General features: G+C 43.4%; 1 long non-coding RNA gene across 1 annotated transcript in view; it reads right to left on the bottom strand.

Annotated features, from left to right (window-relative positions):
- The window catches only part of LOC138282971 (uncharacterized), a 96,668-nt gene extending 77,130 nt beyond the window's left edge, over positions 1–19,538 (bottom strand). Inside the window, exon 1 of the long non-coding RNA XR_011201027.1 lies at positions 19,493–19,538. This is a non-coding gene — a long non-coding RNA (uncharacterized lncRNA). The remainder of the gene's footprint in view (positions 1–19,492) is intronic.
- Between the last annotated feature and the right edge of the window lie 254 nt (positions 19,539–19,792).

The raw sequence follows: 19,792 nt of genomic DNA on the forward strand, positions 1-19,792 counted from the left end.
AATATCAAGGGTTAAAGCACGAGGAACGAATCGCGCTTCTTGCCGATTCGAATATTAACATGTAAATGCCAGGAAAATCCAGAGCACATTCACACACACAAGGTAAAGTCTCTCAACATGAAAATTAGGCCCAAGAACTCGGATGCCTTTGAAAACGGGATCGGGGGCCCAGCCCGACCTACGTCTTACCACCCTGATCAAGGATCACCAATGTAAATGAAGGGCAAAGGCCTGGAAGATCAAAGTAGTCCACCGGAACAGGAGCTCAGGAAGTTGCTGCTGCTTTGCACCGGGACCTCTGAATAGTGAGCACGTGGAGCTGGGCTAACTCCCTTTTATAGAGTCTTAGCCCAGCCCACCAACCACACCCAGGCATGCTGCAGGGAAAGCTTCTAGAAGGCCCTGGAAGGGGACCACACTCTGACAGTCTGAAAGCCTGCAGCAGTACATTACATGTAAACAGTATTTATATGCATGCTGAACATAAGTCTTCAGGATTAAACTATGCAATGCAAAAGGTTAAACAACATCATATCAGCACAACGCATAAATTATGTTAGCTTGAAATTGTTTGGTTTTTGCATTCTAGTCACCCGTAGAGCACGCACTGCCGTGGTGTTGACAGTATTCCCCTCTCCCACACACTCTAGGGCCTGGTTTGTCTGGATTGAGACGATGAAAACGCCTCACAAGTACTGGAGCATGGATATCAGATGCGGAAACCCATGAGTTACTTTCAGGGCCATAACCTTTCCATGAGATTAAGTACCATAGGTTACGCCCTCTCAGTTTAGAATCCAACACCTTCTTGACTTCGTATTCTGCTTCCCCCTGTACTAGAACTGGAGCTGGATGAGGGCGGACCTTCTGGACTGACTTTTTCAAGAGGGAAGTGTGGAACACTGGATGAATCCGTAATGATCTTGGCAATTGCAGTTTATAGGTCACAGGATTGATTTGCTGAAGGACAGTGTAAGGACCTATGAATTTAGGGTTGAACATGTGCTTCTTTTTGAAGTCTAAATATTTTGTGGAAAGCCACACTTTATCACCTGGTTGATACTGCGGTCCCTCACAATGTTTCTTGTCATAATGCTTTTTGTATTTTTGTTTGGCCTTTTCTAAACGCTGTTGAATCAATTTCTGGGTTTGATGCAGATGTTGAATGGTTTCTGACACAGCTGGAGTAAGAGAACTTTCTTGAGGGATTGTGATGGGCAAGGTGTCAGAATGATAGCCAAACAAGCCAAAAAAGGTGTAACGCCAGTAGAAGTGTGGAATGAGTTATTGTAGGCTAACTCCGCTAACCAGAGCATTGATGTCCAAGAATGAAGTGCTTTTTCAGCGTAAGCACGTAGGTATTGCTTCAAAGTCTGATTTAGTCTCTCCGTTTGACCATCTGTTTGAGGATGGTGGCTAGTAGATAGTGTAAATGTCACTTGGAGTGTTTTACTCCATGTCTTCCAGAAATTGGAGGCAAATTGCGACCCCCGATCAGAGAGGATCATTTTCGGCAGTCCATGATAACGAACCACTCTATTCAATAAAATAGTTGCCAGTTCACTGGAGGTGGGCAATTTCTTACAGGCAATGAAATGTCCATGTTTCGTGAGACTATCTACTACCACCAGGATTACTGAATGTTGTTGAACCACTGGTAGACCTGTAATAAAGTCTAAAGAAATGTGCTCCCAAGGACGATTTGGAGTTGGGAGTGGATGCAACAACCCTTTCGGTTTTAAATGACTTGTTTTAGTGCGAGCACAGACTTCGCAGTTTACCATCGCTTTTACATCTTTTGTTAGGGTAGGCCACCAAAAATAGCGTTGGAGTAATTCAAGAGTTTTAGGAGTACCTGGATGACCTGCCGTAGGTATAACATGCAACCAATGAAACACTATCTTGCGAAGTTTGGTAGTGGGCACGAACAAACAAGCGTCATGAAAAGGTAATCCTTGCTTGATTGACCTTTTGGGATCTGCTTGGGCCCATGTCTGCCATTTCTCAACAGTGAAAGAATTGCAGATGTCTTCAAAGAAATCTTCAGTTTTTATGATACATAGGACTTTGTCTGGAGCAATGAGAGCTCTGGAGGTTTGAACTGCAGGCAACGTGGTAGACTCTTGGCAGGACAAGGCGTCAGCTTTGCGATTGTCTTTACCAGGCCGGAAAGTTACCACAAAATCAAATTCGGCATAAAACAGCATCTAGCGTAATTGCCGAGGAGTCAAAAGTCTGGCGGAACTCATGAACTGAAGGTTGTGATGATCAGTATATACCGTGACAGTGTATTTGGCACCCAACAAATGATGTCTCCATTCTTTAAAGGCGTCACGAATCGCCAGAAGCTCTTTTTCAGCAATGACAGTTGTATTCGGCTTCGTTCAACTTCCGAGACATGTAAGCTACAGGATGAAGTTGACCAGTGTCTTTGTTTCGTTGCGACAAGACTGCTCCTATTGCCACATCTGAAGCATCAGCTTCCACTATGAAGGGCCGATCCGCATCAGGATGAGTCAAGACTGGGCAGTGGAGAAAGCTTCCTTCAAAGTTGAAAAGGCTTGGTCAGCTTCTGGGGACCATACACATCTTTCCTTCTTTCTTAATAGGTTAGTGATTGGAGCCACTGTCTGGGAGAAATGATTTATGAACCTCCGGTAAAAATTTGCAAACCCCAGGAAACATTGTACATCACAAACAGTCTTGGGGTGGGCCAATCCGATACGGCCTTTACTTTCTTTTCTGCCATCACCATACCTTGAGGGGTAAGGATAATCCCTGAAAACTCAACTGTGGTAACATGAAACTCACTTGGTTAGTTTGCAATATAAATGGTACTTTCAAAGGGCTGCAAGAATTTTCTTGACATGTTCATTTTCATTGTCTGAGTAGATCAAAATGTCATCGATGTAGACTATGGCAAATATGTCGAGGTACTCTATAAGAATGTCATTCAAGGAAAATTGAAAAGCTGCTGGAGCATTACACAGACCAAAAGGCATGACGGTGTGTTCAAAGAGGCCATATCTTGTCTTGAACGTTGTTTTCCATTCGTCGCCCTCTCTCTATCTGACCAAATGATAAGCACCTCGAAGATCAAGCTTCGTGTAGATTTTTGCTTTCTTTACTTGTTCGAGCAAGACCGGAATTAGGGGCAAAGGATATTTATTCTTGATGGTGACTTTGTCCAATCCCCTATAGTCGATACAAGTTCGATGTTCTCCATTCGCCTTCGGAACAAAAAACAAAGGAGAAGCTGCAGGAGACTTAGAAGGGCGAATGAAACCATTCTCCAAGAATTGATCTAGATACTTTCGTAAATGTTGATTTTCATGTTCTGACAGGGCATATAGACGACAGTTGGGAAGTATCGCACCTGGAACTAGATCAATTTGACAGTCACAAGATCTATGAGGAGGTAAGTTCTCTGCTTCTTTCTCATTGAATACATCTTCATAAGATGAATACTGTTTGGGTAATTTAACTTATTTCTCCGCGGCAGTGGCTATGTAAGAGTTGCAAACTTTTAGAGGCCTTGTTCTTTACATAGCGCAGATGAGAACACGACCTTTCGTTCTGCCCAATTAATCTCTGGATTGTGATGAGTTAACCATGTTAAGCCAAGGATAATTCCATACTGGGGAGCATGGACCACGTCAAGGATGAGTTTCTCTTTATGTTTCTTTCTTTGATTCTTATCTTCACAAATCACCGACAAGGGGACAGTCTGAAGAGTTACCGGACCTCCAGTCAAGACTTTTCCATCAACTGCCTGGATGATTTCTGGGGTCTTTTTTTCAATACATGGGATCCCCCATGCACAAACCAATTGGGCGTCAAAGTTCCCGGTAGCCCCAGAATCTACTAGAGCCTTCTTGAAATAGGTCTTTCTTTACCTGAACCTTTATACCCAGTTTGAGATGTCTAGATTGTGAAGGGTCCACGGTGACACCCAAGAGCAACCCTTCTCTGCATCTTGGGTGCTTTAGTTTTCCGACTCGAATTGTGCACTGGCTGCAACCTTTTGAACCGGACCTCATTTGCTCTTTGGTTTGATTGGACATTCTTTGGCAAAATTACCCTTCCGCCCACAATAGAGACATTGTCCATTCTTTCTACGTAGGTCCTTTTCGTCTTTGGTCAAAGGTCTCCTGATGGTTCCAATTTCCATTGGTTCCGGCATTCTTTCTTTCGGAGTTCTTGAGTCTATTATCGTGAACACGCCAGGAATATTTTTCAGTCTTTTTGCGTGTTCCTTTTCGTTCTGTTAAACGATGATCCAGCATCAATACAAGGTTTATCAATTCTTGACAGTATGTAGGCTGCGGGTCTATTTGAGCTAGAATATCTTTTAGCTCCTCTGAGTCCCTTGTAGAACAAGGCCGCTTGTTTTTCTTCAGGCCAGGATGTCTCGGCGACCAGCTGATTAAAGTTGGCTAAATATGACACTAAGTCCGGATTCCCTTGTCGTAAGTCTAATAATTCACGATCTGCTGACAGTGTTACAATTCTACGATCAAAAACTCGTTCAAACTTGCGAACAAAATGTCTCCAGTTGTACAGCAGGGTACTGTCTTTACGCACAAGAGGAATAGCCCAGGTAGCTGCATTTCCAGTCAGATATGATAACAAGAAAGCTACTTTGGACTGGGCATCGGGGAGAGTATGTGGTCTGCAGGTGAAGTGTAATTCCACTTGAACCAGGAAAGATTGCGCTTTCAAGGGGTCGTCTGAGAAACGTTCTGGGGGAGCTAAAGGAATGGCTGAAGGAACATTGAGGCAAATGTTTGTCGGATTACCTCCAGAAGTCTGAGAAGAAGGACCTGGCCAAGACACACCTGGGGGATTTTGTTCCTTCTTCTCTACCTTATCCTGTAACTGACTCACTCTTCTGTCAGAGTCACCAGATCCTCGGGGTCTGTGCACGTTCCCAACACTTCCACCACAAGACAGCTCCAATACTCTGTTTAGAATTGTCACAGAGTCTAAGAGAGTCCAAGTGGGGAAAAGGGGATTAGGAAGGGAACAGCTGGGAAGGAGACCTGTACGAAGCAAAAAGATTAAAACACACAATATCAAAATTATATCATATTAATCAATACTAGGCTATGACTAAGCATTGTCATTCTTCAAAAACATGGACAACCTAAGCATAGACTTAAATAACTAGGCTTCAAGATGACTGGATACCTGTGAGGGAATCAAGAAAGGTTAAATGCAACTTTCAAATTCAAATATTATCTTTTGCATGAGGATCAGGAAATAATCTGAATGATTTCTAAACCATCATATGAATCGTGTTTGAGAAAAGTATTATGTACATACAACATTACATCTAGAACTCTAGCTTTTTTGTTTTCTCAAAATTGCCGGAACATGAATTGCGCACATTGCAGATTTTTACAAAGGTTTAAAATACCATGGAATGATTGTGCACCATGAATAACATAAATTAGACTCGAGAAATAAATCACGCGTCTTGCCAACTCGAAAGCCACCAAATAAATGCCTTAAAGTGGTAGCGCATAATGAACACCGTGATTTTAAACACAGGAAATGAATTGTGCGTATTGCCGATTCGAGTACCCCCAAGTAAATGCCATGAAATGGTAACACTCGCTGAATAGCATGAATTTAAACACAAGTAATGAATTGCGCGTTTTGCCGATTCGAAAGTCAGCCAATAAATGTCATGAAATGGTAACACAATGAATATCATGAATTAGACACAAGAAAAGGAATCGCGTGGCTTGCCGATTCGAATGTCACCCTATGAATGTCAGGAAATGGTAGCGTACAATGAATAACATGAATTACACACAAGCAATGAATTGTGCGTCTTGCCGATTCGAATGCCAACATGTAACTGCCAAGAAATGGTAGCGCACAATGAATATCAAGGGTTAAAGCACGAGAAACGAATCGCACGTCTTGCAGATTCGAATGCCACCATGTAACTGCCAAGAAATAGTAGCGCACAATGAATATCAAGGGTTAAAGCACGAGGAACGAATCGCGCGTCTTGCCGATTCGAATGCCACCATGTAACTGCCAAGAAATGGTAGCGCACAATGAATATCAAGGGTTAAAGCACGAGAAATGAATGGCGCGTCTTGCCGATTCGAATGCCACCATGTAAGTGCCAAGGAATGGTAGCGCACAATGAATATCAAGGGTTAAAGCACGAGGAACAAATCGCGCGTCTTGCCGATTCGAATATTAACATGTAAATGCCAGAAAAACCCAGAGCACATTCACACACACAAGGTAAAGTCTCAACATGAAAATTAGGCCCAGGAACTCTGATGCCTTCGAAAACAAGATCGGGGGCCCAGCCCAACCTCCGTCTTACCGCCCTGATCAAGGATCACCAATGTAAATGAAGGGCTAAGGCCTGGAAGATCAAAGTAGGCCACCAGAACAGGAGCTCAGGAAGTTGCTGCTGCTCTGCACCGGGGACCTCGGAATAGTGAGCACGTGGAGCTGGGCTGGCTCCCTTTTATAGAGTCTTAGCCCAGCCCACCAACCACACCCAGGCATGCTGCAGGGAAAGTTTATAGAAGGCCCTGGAAGGGGACCACACCCTGACACAGTCTGAAAGCCTGCAGCAGTACATTACATGTGAACAGTATTTATATGCACGCTGAACATAAATCTTCAGGATTAAACTCTGCAATGCAAAAGGTTAAACAACATCATATCAGCACAATGCATAAATTATGTTAGCTTGAAATTGTTTGTTTTTTGCATTCTACTCGCCCGTAGAGCGCGCACTGCCCTGGTGTTGACACAAACACACCCTCAGTGGCACAGGGGCGGCCGTGGGATGGGTGCAGATACAGAGCTGGGCGCCCAATGGTTTTCAATAGGGGTAAATGGGGGTCACACATGATGCTGCAGGCTGGGTACAGAGGGTCATTTCAAGGAAACCAAAGACTGGACAGGCAGGGGAGGTGCCCGTTGGACATTGCTCAACCGTTGTTTGGATTCCCTAAGGCCAGGGGGCTGCGGGTGCATGGGTCTCCTCGAGTGTTGGGAATCTTCGTCGGAGGGGGGGCGTCCTCCGGTTTCAGGCTGCAGGCGTCATTGTGTGGACCAGGAGGGGGTAACCCAGGGTGGACTCCAGGTCGGAATCGCCTGAGGACCTTATCTGGGCTGGTGGGCCACCTGGAGTCGGGCCGTGGGTGTCAGGTGCAGTGCAGACAGGGTTTGTGGTTCTGGGGGGGGTTCTGGAGTCCTTTTGGTGATTTTGTCTGGACAGGGCCATCCTCTGGGGTTTGTAGAGGTCACTTGACCTGCAGATGGGTCACCTTCTTGAAGCAGGAGTCTCAAAGCTGCAGACAGGCCAGCAGGAATGTGACCAAGTCAATTGTCATCTGGAGTCTTCACTGCTGGGGTCGGCTTAGCAGTCCTTTCTTCTGAGGTTGCCAGGAATCTGGTGTGTAGGGTTCAGTGGAGCCCCTAAATACTGGATTTAGGGGAGGTACAGGGGTCAGAGGACAGTAGCCAATGGCTACTGCCCCTGAGGGCAGCTACACCCTTCCTGTTCCCACCCCCTTTGGGGTTGGGGGCACATTCCTAACCCTATTGGTCCCTATTCCCTGAAACAAGATGGAGGATTCTGTAAGAAGGGGGTCACTCCAGCTCTGGACACCTTAGGGGTGGTCCCTGCTAGAATGGTCACTCCTTGTTTTTCCTAATCTTTCTGCCGGACTTGCCACCAAAATTGGTGCTTGGTCCAGGGGGCAGGCACCTCCACTAACTGGAGTGCCCTGGGGCACTTTGACAGGAGGCCTGAGCCTTTGATACAGGTGTTACAGTTCCTGCAGGGGGGGAGGTATTAAACAGCTCCACCCAGAGTAGGTTTTGTTCCTGACCCCAGAGAGCACAAAGGCTCTCACCCCATGGGGTCAGAAACATGTCAGTTAGTGGCAGGCTGACACAGACTGGTCAGCCTTACACTAAAGGGTTGGGTAAAATACAGAGGGCATCTTTAGGATGCCCTCCGTGTGCATTGTACAAGAAATTCAACACTGGCATCAGTGTGGGTTTATTGTGCTGAGAAGTTTGATACCAAACTTACCAGCCTTCAGTGAAGCCATCATGGTGCTGTGGAGTTCGTAATGACAAACTCCCAGCCCATGTACTTAATATGGCCACCCTGCACTTACAATGTATAAGAATGGACTTAGACATTGTAGGGAAATATTGCTCCTGCAGCTATGCCTTCACCTGTGGTATTGTGCAGCCTGCCTTAGGGCTGTACGGCCTGCTCGAGGAGTGAATTAACTATATTGCAGGCAGTGGTTTGTGGGCATGGCACCCTGGATGGGGTGCCTTGTTGACTTTGCATTTTTTCTCCCCACCAGCACACACAGTCAGCAATGGCAGTGTGAATGTGCTTAGTGAGGGGTCCCTTAGGATGGCACAATAGATGCTGCAGCCCTTAGGGTCCCTCCCCGGTCACAGGGCCATTGGTACCACTAGTACCTTTTACACTGGACTTAGCTGTGTGCCAGGGGTATGCCATTTGTGGAAACAATGGTACAGTTTAGGGAAAGAACACTGGTGCTGGAGCCTGGTTTGCAGGATCCCAGCACACACACAGTCAAGTTAGCATCAATCTCCCATTGATGTTGAGTCTTTGGGCCCAGCTTTCCTTTTCTTGAGCCAGTTTACCACACAAGACCACTATTGTCCCTTTCATGCCATGTACCTATGTATTTGATATGTGGAGTTAAAAATGTGTGTCCTAATGCCAAACAATAGTGCAATGGTGCCGTCATCCATGGTGGACCTGTTTGCATCCCTGAAGAACTCCCCCACTTCTTTTGCATTGAACAGATGTCTCAAGGGTCATGGGTAGGTGATGCAACGTTGAACTAAACAATGGCATAATTTTGAATATGCTTTTTATTTCCCTAATGTTTTTCTTTCCATCATTCCTATAATTTCCTCTTTTAGGACACAACACATTGCAGACCACATTTTTCTTTTATTTTTGCAATTGTATATTGCTCGCAAACTCAGCCCTAGGGCATTGGAGTGCTTTACATGAGCACCGCTTACTTTACACAGGATGACATTCATTATGTTTTTTGTCAAAGGGAGATTAAGTGATTTGTCCAGAATCATTGGATGTTAAGCTGAGGCAGGGTCCCGAACATGGTTCCCCAATTCCAAAGTCTGCAACTCTGGCCGTATCGCCATGCATACAGTTTATTACATATGCACAAATTTGGTATAATTATTGATAAATGTAATTATGTGGTATGTTCTTACCTTCAAAGTTGGTGAACATTTTACATTTATTCCACATATACCTACAGCATATACATTTGCTACATTTATAGTTGACCACCTGCAATCCTCTTACTACAGTATTTCAATGTATTTGGATGAGTTTCACAGCAGTGCCTTTCTTGAAAGTCATCTACAGTTTTGCAGTAATACATCTGCAAAAATCATTATCTAGACGTAGTACGCCAAATGTGTTTCAATAGGCTTCTGCTTTAGTCATCACTAGTAGGTCAGTATTTTGTAAAAAAACTCAAATTTTCTACAAACTTTGTTTCGTTTCAGCTCATCTCTCAGAATGTCTCTTCTTTCCAGCTTATCTGCTCTTGGGCATGCTTTTTCTAATACATCCTTTCCATATCCTTTCATTAAGATCTAATCATTAATGATCTACATTTCCTTTCTTTGTGTAACTTACAATTATTATTGCAGTTCCTTCTAGACTTGAATTGCTCATAAGGAATATTATTTGCTTGTTTGGGTGTCCTAATCTGGCATGCAGAATAGGATTTGCCATAGTGATTTGCTTGGGCAACTAAAGCGCTATATCAATGAAGATAATCTTCATAGCATTATACTCAGCGCTTAATTTACCACTGAATGTGTTCAAAGTGAAATAGTCATGATATGTCTTCAGTCAACATTTTGTTCCATTCCATAGCATAAAAATATTGTCCATGTAATGAACTCAAAAAATTTCCTTCGCTTGAGGAAAGGACACACTACTGAAGACTTTCACCCACTCACACCAGTCTATAAATAGAGTGGCATAGAGGGAGCAAGTCTAGGGCCCATGGCTGTGCATCGGTCTTGGTGATATATCATGCCCTAGTATAAGAAAGTTTTTTTTTACTAGTACAAATTCAGTCAGATGTATAAGAATAAGCACATGTTGTAAAAACTAGCGGAGTTAAAAAAAGGAACGTCCTGCCCATTAAGCCTCTGGAATGTTCAGTAACAATGTACAATTTGTTGACGAGTGGAATTCATTACAAGAACTTCATGGATTTCCATTTTCACTAGTAAGTATACTTCCTGCCACTGTATGTCATTAATCCTTTTCAGTAAGTCTTTAGTGTCCCTAATGTATGGTGGTAACCCAGTCACCATTGGGTGAAGATGCATATCAATATATTTCTGTTGATTATGTAAGCATTTTGTCAAGAGCAAGACGGTGCGTGACTATGTTTATGTACATGAACATATAAAATTAGAATAAAATGAACCAAGTGCTTGGACTAAGAAGAAATGCCTTATACACTTGCAAGAATGAAAGGATCTTTATACCATGTGAAATTTGGACTACAGTTTTGTGATACTCATAATTTGTGCACTACATTTTTGACTTACTTGGATTGTAGATGAACAAGACCCTGATGCTTACCACAGTAAACTTGGTGTGGAGTTGCCTAGCTATCTCTCAGGATTATGTAGTTGTAAGATTGTCGCTTTAGCCTAGGATTCAGTGATTGCTCTCAAGAGGTGTAGAGGCCAAAGTGCAAGGGGTTCCCATGCACAAGTTTTGTAGGTTTGCTGCTTGAGCGTTCCTGCATGTTTTTTTTTGCATTAATTGCTGTTTGCTGAAAGTCCTCTTTCTGCTGCACTGGGTGTTGTGGTTCTGGTAGTTGAATGTGTATGCCTTATCCGGAGTTATTGAAACATCTATGTGTGTTGCATCTCTTTGTTCTTGTCATTCTTTTGGGGACTGTAGTCAACACAGTAACAGCAACGACCCACATAATAACTGAAATTCTTCATTACCCTGAGTCCTGGTCTTCCTTGTCACAGACCCAGTTATCAGTGGCTTCCCATGCCTGTGTTTAATGCTTATTAAATCTTAATTTCACTGGCATTGTTGTCTCACCCAAGTAATAAAACTCTCCTGCTCAGCAACCTCAACATCCATCTCGATGACCCTATGTACCACAACGCCACTGACTTTCTAGAAAGCCTCAACATCATCAGACTCACACAGATCATACTAGGCCCGACCGACACCCCTGGACACTCTCGATCCAGTCTTCACAGTTAGCAACAGGATCACCTTCAGCCACCTCACCCAGCTCACATGGACTAACCACTCCATTGTACACTTGCACATCCATGCACCCCAAGCCAGCAAACAAAAACCAACCACCTTTCTTACCTGCAACTATAGCAACATAACAGAAGCAGACTGGACCCACACCCTCCGATCCAATCACCTGTACAGGTGTTACAGGGTACAGTATGGCCTATTAACCTTCAACAACTGGATCTCTAACTGTGGCAACACCTAGGCCCCCCTGAAGAAGATCAGACACACCAGAACTCAGCATCAAGCCTGCTGGGACACGAAAGACCTAAGAGACTCTGAGCTCTATTGCAAACAACTAGAACGAACATGGAGAACCAGTCATACTCGCACCTCCAGAGACACCTACAAATCTGCACTCTGAAAATATCACACTCAGCTCAAAGAAGTCAGAAAAGCAGCCCTTATGCTCAGACTCGAAACCTGCTCCAACTCCGACAAGAACCCTTCAACATCATCAAAGAATTCACCAACCAGACAGCAGCCTCTAACACCATCATCACCTCACAGGTCCTCTGCGACAACTTTCTCATTTTTTTCAAACTAAAATATTGAAGCTCTACACCAACTTCGCACCCCAACTTACCATAGAGGACATAATCATGCAACCTCCAGGACCTCCTAACAAACTGGCACCCCCTCACCACAGATGACACCACCAGAAACATTCAGACCATCCTCTCAGGGTCCCTAACTCACCCCTGCCCACACCACATGTACAACTTGGGAAGCACACTGATCAGTGCCAGCCTCACCACCATCACCAACTCTTCCATCCTCAGTGGAAACTTCCCAGACAACTGGAAACAGGGAGAGGTTATAGCTCTCCTGAAGAAACCATTGGCCTACCCGAATGACCTCAGCAACTTCAGACCCATCTCTCTCCTGCCCTTTCCAGCCAAAGTCCTGGAGATAGAGATCAACAAGCAACTCTTCGCCCAATTTGAACAGCACCACCTCCTAGGCTCTGCCCAGTCAGGGTTCCTGCAGTAAACACAGCACGGAAACTGTCCTCCTGGTAGCAACAGGTGAAATCCGATCCATTATGGACAGAGGAAAACCTTCTGGCCTTATCCTGCTCGATATCTCAGCGGTATTCAAGACCATCTCTCATAGCACTCTCATTGCTAGAATCCAGGACTGGGGTATCCAAGGACTCTCACTAAGCTGCATCGCCTCTTTCCTCACCAACAGGACACAAGTTACACTCTTCGCCTTCACTTCCGAACACAAGAAGCTGGCCTGCGGAGTCCTCCAGGGCTCCTCCTTCAGCCCAACCCTGTTCAACCTATACATGGTGCTCCTTGCTCACATCATAAGAACCCATGGCATTAACATTGTCTCCTACACTGACAATACTCAGCTCATACTCTCCCTCACCGATATGAACACCATAACGAGGACCAACTTTACTGCCTGCATGTCCAAAGTGGCCAACTGGATGCAAGAGAACTGCCACAAATCAACATAGACAAAATGGAGATCCTGATATTCAGAAGTAAGAACTCCCCCTGGAACTCCTCCTGGCAGCCACCTGACCTGGGTCCCATGCTCACACCTACTGACAACACCAGAAACCTCAGCATTGTCTACTCACCATTGTCATGGATGAGAAGCCCACGATGAACAAATATGTCAATGCAATGATAGCAATCCTGCTGCCACATCCCAAAAATGCTCCACAAGATTTTCAAATGGCTACCCACACACACATGACGCATGGTCACCCAAGCCCTTATCACCAGGAGACTATACTACGGCAACGCAGTCTATGCTTGCATTTCCAACCATCTCACACAAAGACTCCAGACCATCCAAACCTTTGCCGCCAGACTCCTCCTAGACATCCCCAGAAATGCCCACATCAATCCCTATCTCACTGAACTCCACTGGCTGCCCATTCAGAAAGGCTCTCCACAACACAGGACCAGCTTACCTCAATGACTGACTCCAACTCTACTATTCCAGACAACAACGCTCCACCTCTCTCCCTCACAAGAATCCCACACATCCACCTTAGCAAGACAGAAGCATAAGCTTTCTCCTTTATTGACCCCAAAAACTGGAACAAATTTGCTCTACACATCAGAGCTGCTACTCCACTCCTCAATTTCTATAAGAAGCTGAAGACCTCACTGTTCAACTAGAAGCACCGCCGGGCCCACACGCCTGCGCCTGGATACCCTTGCGGGTGATTACTTGCACCATACAAATTCACTCAACATAACAAATGGGCTAGGTATTACGTAGATGGGTACACGGTGGTAGATTTGATATTTCTTGCAGGTATGTAGCTGAACTATTTAAGGTTTGATTAGAAAGCTGCAATTAATAGTTCATGTCATGTTTTTCTTCAGAAATGCAGTGCTTGTGCTGGCGGTACTAAATAGTTGCTTAGATTGTTATTCTACTTACAAAGATCAGTTCCTTGATAGATGAATCAATGAATTATATCAAATTACATTTTGGCAATGCTCCCCAATTGTATTTTGCCTGCTGTAGATAATGGCGAGAATTTTCAGGAGAATGTCCTCATCTCTGTCATGTGTGGTCAATCCTAGGAGAAGCATGGCGAACTGTTACACGCTAACATATATCTAATTCAAAATAAAGGAGTGTGATCTAGAATTATTTACTGAACACCTGAAAGAGTCACATGACGTATCCAGGAGTATGCTTAGAAACCAGCACCTATAGCAGCTTTCTAGGTGTATTCCAGAAATGGTTTGTGAACTGGAAGAACTCTAAAGGCATGGGCACACGAAGGTGTGAATTTCCTAATATGCGTTTACATTTTATGATGAATAGGATTTTGTCTGATGCAGTGATGTGAAAATGTATATCTCACTTCGGAATTTTACTGCAACGCCCTTTTTTGCAAGACTATTCTCTAGCTAAAGCAACTTTTTTCTGGGCAGCAAGCTTTGTCAAAAAAGTACATTAGTTTTTTTTAAAACATTTTTTTTTTTTAAACGTAACAATTTTCAAGTACTTCACAAAGCTTCAAAAAAACTTCAAAATGTTAGCCGAACACCTTTTGAAATGTCAGACACCTCTGATCAAACATATTCAACTAATGAGTTCTTCACAGAGAAGGCTTTCACTAAATGTTAAACACCATCGCAGAGATACGAATTTGCACAGACATACATCATACAACATCCTTATTTTTATTATTTTATTGTAAATACTAGCCAATATTTGTTTACCTCTACACATGTTCACAATGCGGATTCTGCTTTTTACTTTTCAAATAAAGATAAATATAGAATGTAAAAAAGAAACAGAACAACAACAAAAAGACATGTCCCAGTACGAGATTTATTAATTTGGGTTACTGTACCAAAACCTACTTACTGGACTCATTAGGTCTTCGATTAATTTTAATTTAATACAACAGAATTCTTGTCATTGTTATTACCTGCAATGAATACACCACAGGATTATTCATTTTATTGCTTAATTTCGGCCAGTGCTTTTAAATTCTTAGCACTGGGACTTATTTAGAGAGAAAAACTGCTTTTTTATGCAGTTACTGCAGGCACTGGATTTATATTTTTTTCGGTATGACCTGACAGCTGCCTACCTAGGTTGTTGTCAATACTCTATATACAAATGCATACAGGTGGAATTAGAATTTCTCTCACCTAATGAGATTCGGTTTCTCTTTTAGGGATGAGGGGCTGCGCTCCTCTGAAATTTCTACACATTCATATAAAAAAATATTAACTATATCAATTTGTTTAGAGATACGCTCGTATCTCTGAACAAATCGATGCATTTAAGTCTGGGCTGTCTGTCCCAGGCTGCCTGCTCCGCCTCGCTTTGAAGCACAAGACGGAAGCCAGTTAGTAAATCAACTTTCTACACTGACGCATGACGCAGGGCTGACTGCTCTAAAGCCTTTCATTTCGATTGTGGTCTATGGCAGTGTCCACTATAGGCAACTGACGCTTTTAGCGTCATGATTTTGGGCGTTGGAGTCCTCATCCCTACGTGAGGGCAGCCATCTGCCATTAACAGGTATAGATCCCAGCCTTTCCCCATTCGTCATGCATTAGGAGTGGATGCAAGCATGTGTGATTTAGTGCCTTGTCTTAGGTAACAGCAATTGTTATAATGCTAATCTTGAGTTATTTTTATTGTACTGAGACCCCTTGTCACGCTAACCTCCCCCATGTGACCACCCCAGGCCCTAGCTGCAGTTCGCTGGGTCCTTTAGAAGTGGAGCTACTGTATTTGTTCCTCATGAAATTGTTCCAAACGACGAGCGCAGTTCTTGCTCCCTTGCAAAATGGATCCAAATATCCAAGTCAAGCGCAAGGGGAGAAATACGTGCTTACAGTAAAAGCAGTTATCTGCTGTATGGTGTTAAAGCTGGCCCTATCTTCATGCCCATAACATTAATGCCACAAATATGGATTGATATGCAAACTATGAATGTTAAAATGTACGTAATGTGTGTCAGCCATTTAGTTCCTCTTATTTCACGTTTTACTTAATGTTGCATTCCCCAAGAGAGTTAGCTAATTTATCATGCTGTGTTTCTGTGCATTGTATTACTCTTCCATAGTGCATGCTTTGACTTATGCCAGGTGGTTATGAAGGGCTTTGTTTGAGAGCGCTGGTACTGAGGCTGAAAGCAAAGCAATGTGCCTGACAATGGGTTGGTCTCTTTGTAGAGTACATAGAACAATAGTCATGTATTCCAGTTGCAAATAAAATTCAGTGTAAATGTGTGTGTAGAAGTAAAAATATTTAGAAGGCAAAAGCAAAATGAAACAAAGTGCTTAAATGTGAATGAGTGCAGTGTATGCTTGGGGTGGTAAAATGAGGGAAACATGAGGGAGGGCATTCAATTTATAGGGAAAAGAGGGTGCTGACATGGAAAGAGGTGGTTGAAAATGTGCAGCTGGATGAGATGTGAAGAGAAAAAGGGCTTACATATCTAACGTAAAGCATACATAACTCAAGGCCATACTCCTTCCATAGGCCTCAATAATATTTAATTCACAGTCTCACAATTTCAGAATTTAAATATTTCCAATGTTAACTATTTTTAACTAATCATTGTTGTTACTCATTTATCTTAAACAGCTAACAACCATTGACAAAGCCAATAGCGCTGACAGGTTTTATGTGTATGTCAGTTGTTGTGTTATATTTTTGGATGCAATAATATCTCAGAGAGAAACCAAAATACAGGCCGGGTGTCACACTATGGGAATCACAGAAATATATTTTACATGTTCCCTTTTAGAAAGCTCCACTCTTTTCATCTCACTTAAAGATCTGTCTGCACATATTTCAGTAAGATTGATTGCAGCCAGCAGCTGTGGGTGCTTTCTGATGCCTGGTTAGAGCATTTTCTCCCAAAGTTGATGCTGCATGCAGTGCAAGACACTGGGCAAGCACGCACTTTAAAGGGCCTAAAGTTGTTGCGCTGTGCAATTTGCACATTAAAGTAACTGTTGAACATGTTAATGCGGGAAGATACTGGGCAGTTTTGAATGTGTTTAGTATTTTAAAACTATACGTTCACAATGTTTTATAAACTTTGCTTTCTCACTACATTCATTTGTTTTCAAATGCACCATTTGTCAATCTTTTTTCATTTTTTTCTTGGGAGGAGGGCTCAACTTGGACCCCATGTTTGTCCATTAAGCTTGCTCGCTTCACTCGGTACATAAAAGTCATACCCAGCTTTTATGCCCCACCACTTTCAAATGTTACCAGCTGCCACTGCCTAATGCACATGTCTGTGTGATGTGTCACTGTGCTTCTGTGGGAGGGCTTCAGTTACAATGCTTTAGGGACTATTTTATGTCTGAAAGCATTTTACTATATTGTGCTACCACAGGCAAATAAAGACATGCCCAAGTGCCATTTGTATGTGTTAGGACATTAAAGCCAGACTATTTAGCTTTGCCAATGCTTATTTAAAATTAGCAGGGATGGTCATTCAAAGTAGCTATCAGAAATTCAATCCATTTTTTTTAATTACATGATGGCATATGGAGTTCACAACAATGTAACTATTTTCAATGGTTTGGGCACTGATGCAGCAGTGATATAGTATGCATCCTGCTTAATCTTGCCCTCGCAACCACCATGCCCCAAGGCAGGCCATAAGAGCCACTGGCTGTTCTGCCTTCCATTTCCTGGTATGATCTCGGGTGAGCCAGACTGGGACATTCCTACATATACCACAGTTCCTGGTAAGGTTCCAGATGCCAAACTGCTGCAATACCAGTGAACATCAGTAGAACCCAGTGCCATCAGGAACCACCCACTGACTCAGTCTGCTCAAATACCGCTCTTGCCATCAGTCTTCCAGTGCCTGTTCATCAGCACTGTACCCCAACTGTGTAGGTAGAGGGATGACTACACTGATACCATGCTGACCAAGACGTGACTCACAAGTCATGCTGCATGTGTGAATGTGTGTCAAGTTTGGGGTCAAAACAGATAGCGAGATTAGACAATGAAACTGATTTTTGTCCCACAGTAAAGACAGAGAGGAGTAGATTGCAGACCATAAAGGTTGTATTAATCACATTAGTATAATATCATCTCAAATCAGTTCAATCAAAATAAACCAATATTTTCTTGGATGGGGGCGTGGCTTGAGCGCCCAGACAACGGGACGTAGTCTCCTCGAGCTCCCGGCCCCATAGCCCCGGGAACCCCTAAATCCTGATTGAAAACAACCACGGACCCTGTCGATATCATACCGCCGACGGGTGGAACACAGGGCGCTGACAGAGGGGCTGAAAACCGAAAGCTGTGTTCGATGTGTACCAGCAGAAATGGCGGTGAACTGCCTGATCCCAAGATGGCAACTGGGGAGGTGCCGCAATGAGCGACAGCTGAGGAGAGGGTGCCGGAGGTTAAGAGGTGAAGCACTCCGGACCACCAGGCTGGGGCGGCAGATAGTGCGCACGAGCACCCACAGTTGGGGAGAGCTACTCTGCTGGACTCCTGAATGGTATCTTACATACCACAGAGGTTAACCCATGACAACCCAAAGGGTCTGGGTAGAAACTTATTTTAAAACAACATTGACCCCTTAGGAACCAATTATAACCAAGATCATACCATCCCTCATATCAAACATGCAGCATAGACCCATACTCATTCAGGAAAACATCCTTTATTACATACACAAAATCATATTTTTTCCTCACATTTATACAATCCCCCATCGTATCACCACAAAAGAAAAGGAATGAACAAAGTGCAAATAGATCAAGTGCTCGTGATTTAGAAAAGAAAAAGGATAGTCAATCTCCCACTAAACCAATCAAAGGAAATACTTAAAAAATATATACATCAGCCTGTTGGTTATTCCTTTTACCACATTGAATCAAAATATTATTTTAAACAGGATTCCATCCCCAATTTAGTCCTTCAAAAATATTCAAAAAACCAAATCCAGGGTAAAGCATCATCGTCGACGTTTTGACCCCCTCTAGCTCTTGGGCCAACTCCAGGCTCCACAATGGGTCTTCCTCAGGACTAATCGACAGGGGGCACCTAAAATAATCTAAAAGAATACATCAACCTTCATATTATCCTTTCACTCTCCTTAACACTATGCTGCACTATCATCCTTCTCAATACTCACCCACATTCCTCAATATTACATTGAAACACCAGTCTTCACCAATATCACTTGAACAATCCACCAATCTAAAAAACATAAATAAAAGACTAACCCAGTCAGTCACCTCCCATGCCAATCAAACACTTACACAGAAACCAATCACAGCCCACTCTTACCCCAAATTCATGTGATTAATTATCCCAATTTTCTTCTTCAATCCAATTCACACCAGAAACCTTCCATGTATCATTTCTTCCAATTCCAATTCTATTTTCTTGCCTTAAATAGAAATAAACAACTCCCATTTGTACACCCTTCAAGCCCACTCAAGCCTTAGTAGCTTCATTGTAACTCCACCTTGCTCGAAGGCCACATATGATGACCCCTCAATCAGTCAGATAGCTAACTCTCCAGAAACATTGCCTCATTTAAGATAAGACCGAGACCCAATCCAAAATAAACCACTGAAACCCTTTTATCAGCAAAACATCTGACCTCCGCAAAGGGTCCATTACCTTTCACTTGCCGGTATTGCTTTCGTCCGTCTGCGAGGCCTCTCTCTGCCATCTAAAGACGTGGCGAGAGAAAAGCCCGCGTTTAAATATCGTCGATTGACGCGCACGCATGCGTTGTCTGCAAAAATGTCAAGAATGCGGAAATACTCGCATTCGTCTAAACGTATAACTCCGGAACAGGAGGCACCATTCAAACGATCGGCATTTCTCGCTCGTATCACCTTTCTCTGTTTACTAATTGAAACCCGACGACTAAATTGAAACAGCGATTATGAAATTAAAAACATTCAATTTACGGCA

The sequence above is a fragment of the Pleurodeles waltl genome, chromosome 1_1, assembly GCF_031143425.1.
Source record: "Pleurodeles waltl isolate 20211129_DDA chromosome 1_1, aPleWal1.hap1.20221129, whole genome shotgun sequence".
In the NCBI taxonomy this organism is placed as follows: Eukaryota; Metazoa; Chordata; class Amphibia; order Caudata; family Salamandridae; genus Pleurodeles; species Pleurodeles waltl.